Source organism: Sciurus carolinensis, chromosome 10, assembly GCF_902686445.1.
Source record: "Sciurus carolinensis chromosome 10, mSciCar1.2, whole genome shotgun sequence".
In the NCBI taxonomy this organism is placed as follows: Eukaryota; Metazoa; Chordata; class Mammalia; order Rodentia; family Sciuridae; genus Sciurus; species Sciurus carolinensis.
The window spans coordinates 16,442,932-16,457,754 of NC_062222.1; the positions used below are offsets into that span (position 1 = coordinate 16,442,932).

Sequence of the window (14,823 nt, forward strand, 5' to 3'; positions counted from 1 at the left end):
GTACCACCATGCCCAGCTAAAATCAATACATTTTGAAATGCTTTGTTATGCAGTACTAGCTGTTACACATAAAGAATGATGAGCATTCATTCCTAAAAAGCAGAAAAGTAAAATGTGATATTAGTAGTTTTTCTGCAGTCTTATTTTTTTAAAATGTCTCAGATTTTAAGTGTTAAACCAACAACAAATAATATTGTTTCTTCTCTTCTGATCTTTATGCCTTTCTCTCTCTCTTTTTTTTTTTTTTTTGCAGGGGTTGGGAGGGTGCTGGGGATTGAACCCAGGGGCACTCAACCACTGAGCCACATCCCCAGCCCTGTGTTGTATTTTTTTTTTTTTTTTTTTTTTTTTTGCGGTACTGAGGATCGAACCCAGGGCCTTGTGCTTCCAAGGCAAGCACTCTACCAACTGAGCTATCTCCCCAGCCCCCTGTGTTGTATTTTATTTACAGACAGGGTCTCACTGAGTTGCTTAGCACTCTGCTTGTACTGAGACTTGCTTAGAACTCCTCCTCCTGCCTCAGCCTCCTGAGCCACTAGGATTACAGGTATGCCAGTGCACCTGGTTTATGCCTTTCCTTTCCTTTATTTTCCTTGTCTTATTTCATTGGCTAGGATTTCTGGTAATAATGATAGCTGCCATCCTTTTTTTGGGGGGGGGGGGGGTGGAAGGGGGTGGGGTATGGCATCAGGCATTGAATCCTGCAGCCCTTAACCGAGACACATTCTGGCCCTTTTAACTTATTATTTTGAGATAGGATCTCACTAAGTTGCTTAGGGCTTTGCTAAACTGCTGAGGCTGGCTTTGAATTTGAGATCCTCCTGCCTCAGCCTCTGGGATTACAGGAATATGCCACCATGCCCAGCTGTCATCCTTTTTCTCCATGAAGTATGATATTTGCTGTAAATTTTTCATATATATCCCTGATCAGGTTCCAATCCATACTGAGTATTTCTCCTCAGTAGATGCTGAAATTTAACAAATGCTTTTGGATCCACCGAGGTTATTAGGTGAGTTTTCTCCTTTAACCTAGTCACGTGACTACATTAATAGTCTTCCTAATATGCAGCCATCCTTGCCTTCCTACTAACATATCTAGTCATTATGTGTTTTTAAATCAATTCTGGATTTCATTTGCTATTCTTTATTTGGAATATTTATAGCTGAGATCATACAAGACTTTAATCAGAAACTTTGTGTACCGAAAATTTCAAGCTTAGGTTATTCTTGCTGCACAACATTAATCTGGTAGCTTTCCCTCTTTTTACTACTTCTACAGGAAGTATGTATGTCCCTTGAAATATAAGTACCAGATATGGGTCTATCTGATGGATTTTATTTAAATGTATATATGAGCTGCATACATATGTAAGATTGTTAAAATTGAATCATTATTGATTTGTTTAGGTTTTCTATTTCTTCTTGAGTCAGCTATATTTACATATTAAGATTATCCATTTCATGGGTTTTCAAATTCCTTGGTAGCAGTTTGCTCACAGCATTCTTTTATGATTTTTAAACTCTATTCTGTTGTTCCTATTTTTGTTCTTAGTGCTTATTTACCTGTTCTCTCTCTTTACAGAGGTCTGTCCATTTTATTAATTTTTTGGGTTTATTAATAATCTATTATTTTGTCCGACACAGTGGCACACACCTATAATCCTAGCTACTCAGGAGCCTGAAGCAGAAGGATCACAAGTTCAAGCCCAGCCTAGCAACTTAGCAGACCTAAAAATTTTAAGACCTAAAAATTGAGACTTTCTCAATTTTTTAAAAGGCTGGGGAGTTGAACGTGGTGACTCATGTGTGTAATCCCAGAAACTCAGGAGGCTAAGGCAGGACTTGAATACTCAGCCATTTATTAAAACCCTGTCTCAGAGTAAAAAAAAAATTTTAAAGATTTTTAAAAGGATGGCTCTGTGGCCCCTGGATCCAATCCTCAGTACCGGAAAAAAAAAAAAAAAAAAGAAAAAGAGGGAGAGAGAAGCAGGGCACAGTGACACAAGCCTATAATCCCAGTGAAAACTCCATGTTCAAAGTCAGCCTCAGCAAAAATGAGGTGCTAAGCAACTCGGTGAGACCCTGTCTGTAAATAAAATACAAAACAGGGCTGGGGATGTGGCTGGGGGCCCTGGGTTCAGCCCCCAATACTGGAAAAAAAAATTATTATATTTTTATTTTCTATTTCATTAATTTTGATGTTTATTTTACCTTTCTTCTATTTTATTTGGCTTTGTTATGTTGGTCCTTTATTCATTTATTAACATCAAGATTTGAATATATGCTCATTATATCAATCTTATTTTTCAAGAAATACATTTAGAGCTACTATATTACCCAGTGAATTCTGCTTAAGCCACAAAGTTGTTTTTTTTTTTTTAAGATGGACAGCTTCATGAATGAATTTGTGTGTCATCCTTATGTACAGAGGCCATGCTCATCTCTGTACTGTTCTAATTATAGTTTATGTGCTGTCAAAGCAAGCCACTGAGCAACATCCTTAGCCCCTTCTATTTTTTATTTAGAGACAGGTCTTGCTGAGTTGCTTATGGCCTTGCTACGTCGCAGAGGCTGGCTTTGAACTTGTGATCTTTCTGCCTCAGCCTCCTGAGCCTCTGGGATTACAGGCACATGTCACCATGCCCACCCAAGTTAATATGCACTGGTTTCATTGTTATGTAGCTATTAAATATTTCATAATTTTCATTTCTTCTTCAACCTAAGTGAACTTTAGTTTCCAAAATTATGAAGAATCATGATTGCCTTTTCATCGTTTTCTGACATCATTTTCAAGACATATTTTGTATGATACTAATTTTCTGAACATTATTGAGATTTCTCTGTGGCATAGTACATGGTAAAAAACTGACCTTTGGATAAATTTTAAAATGTATGAAGTCCTAAATTAATAGGTTAGGTACAAAGTTCTATAACTCCAGTTTATGAAGTTTGCCAGTCCTATGGCTCAATTCTTTGATGCCATTTTAAACTCCGTGTCTGTTTCACTTCAATTTTGAAATGTGTTCAAGTACTACTATTTTGTAATTATATCTGCTTCTCTGAAATGGTGTTGTGAAGTTACGTTGTTAAATCCATGTATGTTTGTGATGATTATGCTTTCTAGACTGTTCCTTTTCCCAGTTTGAAAACTCTCTCTGTCCTAATTAAAGATGTCCACTCTAAATTCTATCTTCTTCCTCTAGCTTCCTTTGATTAGTATTTTTCTGAATGCTTTCCCATTTTTTAAATTTAGTTTTATCTGTTATGTGTCATCTGTTTCCACTTGTTTGATTTTCTTTTGTGACTATTATAAATATCAGACTCATTTTACAAACATAATTGATTGTTTTGATATAATTTCTGACATGCTTTGGACTACTTCAGCTATCTCAATTTATACATCTTATTTCCATCTTTTTTTCCTCTTCTTTGTAACCTTATGTTACATTGGGTCAAGTTTAGTTTCCTAATCTACTACTCCTCTCAACTTGGTATTTTGAAGGTCTGACTATTGCTACAGTCTGGATGTTTAAAATACATCTTCCTCTTTTCACCTGTCACCTCCAGATCTTTTACACACGTCTCCTCTGCTAGTCACATTACTTGAAGGGCTATCACAGTCTGGTCCCACTGTACCTGTCCAGCTCACCTCTCAATTGTGCTTTTCCTACAAAGCCTAACCTCTGCTTAAACTGCACTGCTCATCAGTCTCTAAATAAAATACAAATTCCTGGCATTCTGTTCTGATCCATGATGGTTTCACATTCCTTCAACAAATAAACATTTTATTGAAAACCTACTTGGTTCCTGACTGAGCAATTCTAGTAAACACAGCAGGTATGGTCTTTAACTGCATGGACCATAGTGTGAAAATATCAAGCACATAAATACAAATATAAATATCATGGCAAAACTTCATGAATTAATGAATTCAGATAAGGCAGCTGGTATAGTTGCCCCTTCTTATCAGTGGGTTCTACATCCTTGGACTCAACCAATCACAGATTGAAAGTACTGGAGGTAAAAGAAAGCACCTGTATTGAACAGGACAGACTTTTTGCCTCCTCATTATTCCCCAAACAACAGATAACAACCATTTACAGTGCATTTACATTGTATTAGGCATTGTAAGTAATCCAGGGATGTTTTAAAGTACCCAGGAGGATGTGCATAGGTTATATGTAAATACTATGTCATTTTACATAAGGGGCTTGAGTATCCAAGGACTTTGGTATGGGGAGAATGGGTACTGAACCCAAACCACCACAGATACCCAGGGACAACTGTAATTGGCTCCCATTTTCTACCCATTCTCAAACAGCAGTCACATGAGAACGTAACTACCACCAGGTGGCACCAAACCACAGTTAGACTTGGACTGACCTGGGAGAGCTTAATCTGAATCCTGAAACCTCCTATTCCCCTATTCTGCCCCCAATACACAGAGGAGACCTCCTTCTCTGCACAGAATGACCCTGGTCATTTCATTAAATTCACAGTAATGCCAGTTTTTACAAGAACTGAACTTTTGGAAATGTATTTACTACTATATGTGGGAATCTAATACATCACAATTTGTTGTAGATGCCAACCAAAAAAAAAAAATTGGGGCTATGATAAAAGTGATAGCATCAGCTAAGGACTGTCCCCTATCCGTCTCAGAAAATGACATTGAAACTAAGGATAACAAGGAGTTAGAAACTAAAAAATGAAAAGAAATTTGTTCTGGAAAGAAAATGGTATACTGGAAAATTCAATGGAGGTAAAAAGTCTGGATTCATGGATGGGCACAACACTGTGTGTGTGTGTGTGTGTGTCTATGTCTGTCTGGGGGTAAGAACTAGGATGTAATTCATTAGTGTGTGACGCCTGGGCCTGGGCTCTAGAATCCTACTCAGCCTAAGTTTAAAACCCTGCTTCTACCCCTATAAAATAGTTGTTTAGCCTTCGAAACATGATCAAGCCTAAGGTTGTTGAGACTGTGAAATATATTAACATGTATAGCCTTCAGGACTATTCCTGCCAATATAATATTTTTTTTAAAAAAAACTTATGTTAGGATTCTGGTGGGTTTTTCTTGCTTTTGTTTTTGTTTTCTATTGTTGTTTCTAGTTAAATGAGAGAGGCCAAATTTTTCAGGTTCTTGATGGCCATGTTAAAAACTCCTGAATTTGTGCAATTAGAATAGGCTGAAAGATTTTAGGGAAATAAACTGGCATGATTTGGTAATGGCCTAGGAGAGAAAGGGGGAAAAAAAAAATCTTTGCTTCCCAAATGCAATTTTATTCATCCTCCCCAGCTCAGCTCAAATGTGAACTTTACATTAGAATAGCTAATAGCTCTCTCCTTTCTTACTCTTATAACTCTGATTTTATTAAACCTTATGTATAAAGAGTTGTTTCCTTATGTATTTTCCCCACAAGAGAGTAAGTTCCTTTACAGCAGGGGCCCTCTCTAATTTCTTTTCTAGTCCACACAAAAAGAGCACGGTGCTATGGACATCACAAGCAGTCTCAAGCAGCCCCACTAACAGTCTCAGATCCAGGGCAGCTCCTCAGAATCTTTTCCTTCCTTTGACAAACATAAGAATTCAGCCTGCTTTCTCTTCCTTCCAGCTACTGTTTCAGAGTTGTTTTCCCTCAGACTAGCTGCAGAACTAATAGAGTCTTTCATTAGCCTCCCCATTTCCTATGATCTCCAAGAACAAGTATATAGGAATTCTTTTTGTTAAAGCACCAGCTGCTAATTACTAGAGAAAGAGAAGACAAAATTAAACATGGGGTTATGCGATATCACAATGGCAGCTCCCTTTGTGAGACAGAAAGCTGAATGCACCGGCTCCTGCCTTTGCTTTTATTTCCAAGATGGTTCACCAAAAATCCTGCCTTTCTTCATGGAGGCCTCTCTTCCCAGAACACAAGCCTGCAGATGAAGCCGAGGCAAGATAATCTGTGTTTCTTGACTGTAGTCAACAACCGGCACTCGCAGAGTGCCATATAACATCAGCAATGGAATCAAAAACGAATGCGATTCTGCCAACCTTGCTTTTCAAACCAGATGGCTAAAGCTTAATGTTGTAGATCAAAATAGATACTAACTGTGGACCATAGTCTACAGCAATAAAAACACAAGTTGTGGTTTATTCAAGAAACCAAATGCTTCAGAAATTACCGCCTTTTAATTTCTCATCCCAAACTAAATCCTTGGTTTCCTCTTCGAAAGAATTTTTTTCATTCCAAGTAATTATTCTAAGTCTTGACTCTATTTTCTGATAATTGATTTGCAGAAAAAAATAAGAATTCAGATCTTCTTAGAAGTTTTGTCAAACACGATGCACGATAAGCAGTATATTTTTGTTACCTAGATTGAAGAACTAAATCTTTTCTTTTTGATGTAGAACATTCTACAAGTGATCTCTTGCAAATTCATCTACTAATAAAATCTCTTTGAAATGCTAACAAATAATTCTATTGTTTGAATATATTCTTATTTTTGTTTGAATATATTCTTAAATAAATCCTGAAAAATAACTACATATTATCACTACCAGTCTAAAATAAAACATGAACAGTATTTGCTGTTAAAGTAAAAAATTTTTTAACTACTTGTTCTTTTTAAGTACTGTATGTATTTTGGCTGATTTACAAAAGTGAAAAGAAGTAAAAAATACAGTTACAACCAAACACTGACTTAAAACCTGAAGAATATAGAAGTTCTTTTATTATTTAAAAAAGAGTTCTATTTTTTTTTCTTTTTATTTATTTTTATATTTTGGTACCAGGGATGCTCAACCACTGAGCCACATCGCCAGCCCTTTTTTTAATTTGTTAATTACACATGACAGTAGAATGAATTTTAACACACTGTACACAAATGGAGAAAAAAATGTTGTTTTAGATAGAACATTATATCTGATATTCTATCTTAATGGTGCATAATGGAAGGAAAAGAATATGAAATATATATACATGTATTTTGAAGGGAGATGGTGATGGGGGTTGAACCCAAGATCTCACATGTGCTAGCAAGTGCACTACCACTGAGCCACATCCCAAGCCCTGAACTATATAGTTTCTTCTCTTGCTACACTCAATGAGAAAAAACAAAAAACTAGACATGTAAAATATAAAAAGGTCAAAGTCATCCTACTTCATCTAATCCTCTTCCTCTTCATAAGTAACACTGCAAACAGGTTAAGTTGTTAGTGCTGTACCCTAATTTTTCCATGAAGAGAGGTGGGGGGGAAGTCATTCTGATTTTTATTGTTGTTGTTGTACTGGGACTTAAACCCAGGGGCACGTCAATGTTTACTTTGAGACAGGGTCTCCTTAAGCTGCTGAGACTGGCCTCAAACTTGCAATCCTCCTGCCTCAGCATCCCAAGTCAGGTGTGTACCACCATACCCAGCCCACTCCAATTTTCGATGGTATTGTTTCCTTGCATTAAAAAATTATAAGACTTGAAAAAGCAGCCCTAAAATTCATTTGGAAAAATAAAAGACCCAGAATAGCCAAAGCAATTTTAAGCCAAAAAAGCAATGCTGAGGCATCACACCTAACTTCAAATTATATTACAGAACTATAGTAAAAAAAAAAAAAAAAAAAAAAAAAAAAAAACTGCATAATACTGGCATAAAAATAAACACATAGACCAACAGCACAGAAGATAAGATATAGACAAACCCACACACACCTCTGTAGTCATTTGATCCTTGACAAAGGTGCCAAAAACAAACACTGGAGGAAAGACAGCCTTTTAAACAAATGGTGCTGGGACAACTGGCTATCCATATGTAGGACAATAAAACTAGACCCTTATCTCTCACCCCACACAGAAGTCAACCCAAAATGGATCAAAAACCTCAGAATTAGACCAGAAACCATGAAATTCCTAAAAGAAACCATAGAGTCAACACTCCAGCTTTTAGACACAGGCAATGACTTTCTCAACAGAAGTCCTAAAGCTCAGGAAATAGTACCAGGAGTTAATAAGCAGAACAGCATCAAATTAAAAAGCTTCTGCACAAACCTGGCAGGGTAGCGCACACCTTTAATCCCCGTGGCTCTGAAGGCTGAGGCAGAAGGATCTCGAGTTCAAAGCCAGCCTCAGCCAAAGTGAGGCACTAAGCAACTCAGTGCCATGTCTCAAAATAGGACTGGGAATGTGACTCAGTGGTCAAATGCCCGAATTCAATCCCCAGTACCCCCTCCAAAAAAAAAAAAAAAACAAACAAAACTTCTGCACGCAAAGGAAACAATTGAGAATATGAAGTGAAAGCCCACAGAATGGGAGAAAATCTCTGCTAGCTACTCTTCTGACAAGGATTAATATCTAGAATATATAGAGAACTCAAAAAATTTACACCAAAAAAATCAAAGAACCCAATTAGCTAATGGGCAAATGAAGTAAGCAGACACTTCTCAAAAGAAGAAATATAAATGGCCAACAAATACATGAAAAAATGTTCAACAACATTAGCAATCAGGGAAATGCAAATCAAACTACACTGAAATTTCACCTCATACCAGTCAGAATGGCAGTTATCAAGAACACAAATAATAATAAATGCTGGAGGGGATGTGGAGAAAAAGGAACACTTTGACAATGTTAGTGGGACTATAAATTAGTATAACCACTATGGAAATCAGCATGGAGGTTCCTCTAAAGACTAGGCACGGAACCACCATAGGAACCAACTATACCACTCCTCGGTATTTATTCTGAAGAATTAAAGTCATTCTACTACAGTGAGACATGCATACCCATGTTCACAGCAGCACAATTCACAATGGATGAATGGATAAAGAAAATGTGGTATATATACACAATGAAGTTTTACTCAGCCATGAAGAAAAATGAAATTATGGCATTTGCAGAAAAATTGATGGAAGTAGAAACCACTGCGTTAATTGAAATAAGTCAAATTGCCCAGAAGGTTAAGGGTCATATATTTTGCTTTTATGTAGAAGCTAAAGAGGAAAAAGGAAAAGAAATGTGGGGGTGTATTTCCTAAAAATCAAAGGGAGATCAGTAGAGGAAAAAGACCAAAGGATGTGAGGTAGGAAGGGAGGGGGGAATTGCTGTGGAGTGATACTGCCCAAATTATATTGTTATACTGAGTGCGTGTACGAATAAGTAACAACAAATCCCATCATTATGTTCAACTATAACGCACCAATAAAAAATTGTGAGGAAAAATTATGAGATTTAGGAAGGCTTAATTTCTTTTGACTTGCTCCTTTGCCCCTAAACTCAGGTTGTCAGCTATGTCCTCCTGTGAAATTTAACTGTGAACTACCACAGAAGCAATAAAGTTAAGTTTGTAAGTATCTCAAAGGTCCCTAATAGATACTATAAGGAAGAGGACAGGGGAGAAGTTATCTTAGCAGTGGAAGCATGAGTTTAACCATTATTGCTTACTTCCAAATATTAACTCTAAAGAAGATTTTCAGGAGTTAGTAATCTGATTTATGACAAAGCAATTTTAAACAGTATGATGAACTTACAAAGGTTTTCTCCACTAGATTCTAAGTGCCATAAATGCAGGAGACTCCTTCTTGTCTAGCACTAGCCTCATGCCTTAAATAGTATCTGATACACAGGAGGTACTCGATGAATATTTATTGATGAATTAATTACAAGCAGTAATGTATTTTATCCTCTCAGATAACTGGAAGAACTTTATAGTCTTCTTCCCCTCAAGAGCAAGCTTTAGTGGCTGTCAGAACACAGCACAAATGCAGCGATAACTGGGTTTTCACAGTGGCAGAAGCTCTTTTGGTGCTGTCATTCCCAAAAGCCTAGGGAAATAATCCTCCAAGTCTGATCCCTGGGCCAACAGCAACAAGTATCCACCTGGGGACTTGTTGGAAACGCAGATTTTCAAGTCCCACCACAGACCCACTGAATCAGAAATTGTGCCAGCTGGGGAACAGTGGCATGTGCTCAGAGTCCTAGCGACTAGGAAGGCTGAGGGAGGAGATGAACTGAACCCAAAGCTCAAGACCAGCCTGAGCTACATTCTCAGACCTCATCTCAAAATAAACCAATAACAACAACAAAAACCCAGCTATTATGGTCCAGCAATCTTTCACAAGCCCTTCAAATAACTCCAATGTGAGCTCAAGTTTGAAAACCATTGGCCACAGAAATTTATGCTGTGAAGATAAAAGAGATTTCAAACCAACAATGAAGTCACAAAATATTGAAAGGACCTTCAAAGAAATACTAAATATTCAAATGGTCAAAGAAATTAAATGAAGTCTATCAATTAAATTAAGACATGGAAACTACCACTACATACATATATTTTCCTCCCCCTTAAAAACCAGCATGTATCATAAAAAACTGTACTTAGTATGTGATACATTTAATATAGCTTTCAGATCCCTACTAAGGGGTCTGGGGTTGTAGCTCAGTGGTAGAGCACTTGCCTAGCACATGTGAGGCACTGGGTTCGTCTTTTAGCACTACATATCAAGAAGTAAAAATAAAGGTCCATCAACAACTAAAAAAATATTTTTTAAAAAAACATCCTAAATATAGATTATTAGGGAAAGGAGAACAGAAGTAGGGTAGAACAAAGGAAGAATGAATGATGGAAAGGTAGATAACAGTTAAAGTAACAAATGGATGAGATTAGGGAACAAGCTTTCAGCTTCTAATGAAATTTAGCACTTGAATTTCAATAGTTTCTTTTTTCCTATACTGGGTATTGAACCACATCTCCAGCCCTTTTATTTTATTTTTTTTATTTTGAGATAGGGTCTCACTAAGTTGTGTGGGGCCTCGTTAAGTTGCTGAAGCTAGCCTCAAATTCACAATCCTCCTGCCACAGCTTCCCTATGCTGCTAAGATTACAGGCAGGCACCACCGTGCCCGGTTAGCACTTAAATTTTAAATAAAAGCACAAACCACAGTAGTTTGAACAATACCTACAACTTCATGACCAATAAAAATCACAGATATTTTCATACTATATTACATCTATTACAGATATCTCAAAATAGTTATGGTTACCCTACTTGGAACTACAGCAGCATATGAGATCTGCCATTGGACCTCATTACTTAAGGCAATAAGCAGCACATGCACTTACATGTGACAATTTAAAATAGTTTGATAACTATCCATATTTTTATTCCCTTGTACCGCTAGGCATTTTACTTTACTATTGTCTGACTGAGGAGCTCCTTTAAGAATCTGAGGAAACCTTTTGGCAGAAAGATGTTCATACCCACCCCACTCCCTGATATCCACTCCTCACCCATTTGTGTTTAATTAAAATCAAAACACAACATTAGGAGTACAATAATCAATAATTGGAAACCATAATTAAAAGAGACAGAGACATCTTTACCATTCAATTGAGGAATTTTTCACATTATACAGGAATTAAATAAAAGCATCTCTCTGCAGATAAACAGACTTCTCCTAAATTCCTTAATCTTATCAGAAACATTTAGGTATTCTAAATTCAAAAATGTTTGAATTTTGGAAAGGTAATACAATACACTTGCCAAATATAACAACCCTGGCAGACAAGGACTCCCATAATTAAACTGATAAATCATGGAAGAATCAAGAAATTCTTCCGAGTTATCTGACCACAGATTTGAAAGACTAACCAGATAAAAGTGGGAGGGGTTGTATTTTTAGTATGTGTTAAGTCTTAGAAAGATGTGTAAGTTAGTGAGCCACAATTAAAAAGAAGTGTAAGAGCTGAAAATGGAAAGGTGAATATAATATGATAGTGTATCAAAGTCTTATGTCTCTCTCAGATCTGAGTGTGTATGTGTGTGCATGTGTGTGTATATGCACACTAGAAATTAAACCCAGGGCCTCACACATGTTACACATGCATTCTACATGCCCAGGGCCAGTGTACCTTTCTAAGGCATTTCATATTATCCAGTATGTCCTAAAAAGGGCTTTATGAAGGAAAATGATAATTAAAATTGTGTTTTCAAAAGCTTATGCTAGCAACAATATGAAGAAGAATGGATGAAGTTTTCCTCATGCCAACACTATGCTAAACAGTAAATAATCTTCTTAATTTTTACAACAGTGAAAGGTAAATGATACTTCCTATTTTGCAGATAAGAAAATTCACACTAAGAGAAACTGAGTGGTTTCCTCAAGGTCACATGAATATTAAAAGTAGAAAGGAAACATGATTCTGTTTTAATATCTGGTAGAAAAGCAAATCCACAACGTATTAATATTTGCTTTATGAAGGCCTATTGAGAAGTGAAGAATAAAGGACCTGTCTGCAGTGCTCTAGAACAGAGCCTGTCCTGGGAATCAGGAGACCAGAGTTTTGGGACCAGTTCCACTGCTAACTGGCTCTGGTGCCTTTTAAGAATTGGACTAGCTTAGCCCTGAAATTCACTCCTATTTCTATATTTTTACAATCTCTCTTTGTAAAAATGCCATAGATTGACTAAAAAAGCATTCCCAAAATAGTAGAACAAGGTGGGGATGGCAAACAGAAGGCAAAAAAACATCCAGCTCTGAGAATAGGCTTAGATGTATCAAATAGGTAAATGTCTGCTGTAGAAAATAAGAAAAAATCAAAGAACTGAGAAACAGGTTGCTTAAGGAAGATGCCAGAAGACACAAGTGGGATGGAAATGTTCACACTTACACATCTGAACCTACATTTTAACAATGATAGCCGGGTGAGCATGCTTCCTGCCCCACTTGCCAAGAACTGTTACAGTAATGCTGATGGAGTGGTCAAAAAAGGAAGCATCATAACAACTCTTCTTCATTTAAAGAAAAACAATGGAAATATCTTCTGCCACAGGTATTAAGTGACCTCCCTGAAAAAGCCCACATATACCTCAAGGAGAGGATCATAAGCAAACATCATCCTCACAGATAACCAACCTATCTTTGCTTCTAACTTTACTTTTTTCAAGATGTTTTAGCAACTTCAAAAAGAAAGCCAGGGCTGTGGATATAGCTCAGTTGGTAGACTGCTTGCCTCGAAAGCACAAGACCCTGGGTTTAAATCCCCAGCACCGAAAAAAAAAAAAAAACAGGAAAGCCAGGGCTGAAGATGTCATACATGAGGCCCTGGGTTTACTCTCCAGCACTGCCAAAAATAAATAACTAAATAGATAGATAGATAGATAAATAAATAAATAAAAGGAAGCTAATGGCATTAGTTTCTTGGTCCAAAACTTAATTCTGATCACTAATGTAAGATAATTTAGGGTCGGGTCAATACTTATAACTCATGGTATTTCACTCTCTCTCTCACATACAAACTTACAAAGTCTAAACCTGGGGGGGGGAATACACTAGTAAGCAATGAGAAAAGCAGCATTAAGAAGTGGCAGGCTTAAAAAAAGAGGTTGAACAGCTAAATATATGCAGTTTATTATAAAGGAGAATCATCAGCCCTGTGTCTCCTTATGCCAGCAGGACACTCACACTAGGTGGTACTACTTTAAAGACAGAAAACTGGTCTGTAAGACTTACTCTTAAGAGATGTTATATACTCTAAAAAGAGATACCTCTTCTTTAAAAATCACAATTCACGGGCTGGGGAGATAGCTCAGCTGGTAGAGGGCTTGCCTTGCAAGCACAAGGCCCTGAGTTCGATCCCCAGCACCGCAAAAAAAAAAAAAAAAAAAAAATCACAATTCACATTTGCATATGAAAAGTCAAAGTCTTGCTGTAAATAAATCTACTTAATTTAATTCACCCAAAATTCTCTAATTTGTTGAATCAATAATTCTGTTGTGTGTGTGTGTGTGTGTGTGTGTGTGTGTGTGTGTTGCTGAAGATTGAATCCAGGGCCTCTTGCTTCCTTGCTAAGCAAGTGCTCTACCACTGAGCTACAGCCCCAGCTCAGAATCCTTTTTTTGGTACTAGGAATTGAATCCAGGGGCACCTAACTACTGAGCTACATCCCCAGTCCTTTCTATTTCTGATTTCAGAACAGAATCTCACTAAGTTGCTTAGGATCTTGCTAAATTGCTGAAGCTGGTCTCCAACTTGCAATCCTTCTGCCTTAGCCTTCACAGTAGCTGGGATTACAGGCATGCACTGTCATGCTGAGCCCAAAGATTCCATTTTTGTTTAACAGTTAATATTATATGGAAAACATCTTGAAAAATACTGCTACTTTTTGATGTGAGCATCTTTTATGTACTAGCCATATCAACTCAAAGAAAAAATGTAAAGTTTCAGGAATTTACCGTCAAAGCTAAGTAATGTTTGTGCGACTAGCATAACAGAAGGAAAAGCTACCCAATCTCAATAGTAAAACTAAGTCTTCAAATGTCAAAATAGGATGAAGCTACTGACCATCAGTAGGGTATGTTTTGAGGTCCCAATCCTTGCCCCAAAACGACACAACAGGCTAGTGCCACAGGTTCTTGTCTGATTCCTGTTGTAACCAGAGAAAGCTATCCAAAGACAGAATGTTTGTATATACCATGAAATAAAGCTAACTGAAGATTAAATGTGGATACTTTAAAAAAAAAACAAACAAAAAAAACAGATCTTCAGTTTCATGAAGCATCTTTCTAATTAGGAGAGTGACCTGATAACCATGTCATAGGCTAATTCATGCTTCTATAGTATGTTCTTATAAACAGGATCTCAGAATTCACACGGATCATAAAAAAGAAATCTGGTTTGTATATGTACCTGACACCTGAATTCCCTTCCGCATATCCCCACTGAGCGGCATTCTAGTTCATGTTTTAAATCTGTAGTTGCCAAGACACAACTATCTGGAACAATTGCCTTGCTTCAGAGCTAGGATATAAATCACTATTTAAATTCCTATATAAAAATATAAACTGG

General features: G+C 37.0%; 1 protein-coding gene and 1 non-coding gene across 10 annotated transcripts in view; both read right to left on the reverse strand.

Moving 5' to 3' along the window:
* Elf2 (E74 like ETS transcription factor 2) overlaps positions 1 to 14,823 on the reverse strand; it is a 102,861-nt gene that overhangs the window by 29,160 nt on the left and 58,878 nt on the right. The window lies entirely within an intron of this gene.
* On the reverse strand, positions 2,380 to 2,483 carry LOC124995145 (U6 spliceosomal RNA). The gene has a single exon (XR_007110624.1). It is a non-coding gene; the product is annotated as a U6 spliceosomal RNA (small nuclear RNA).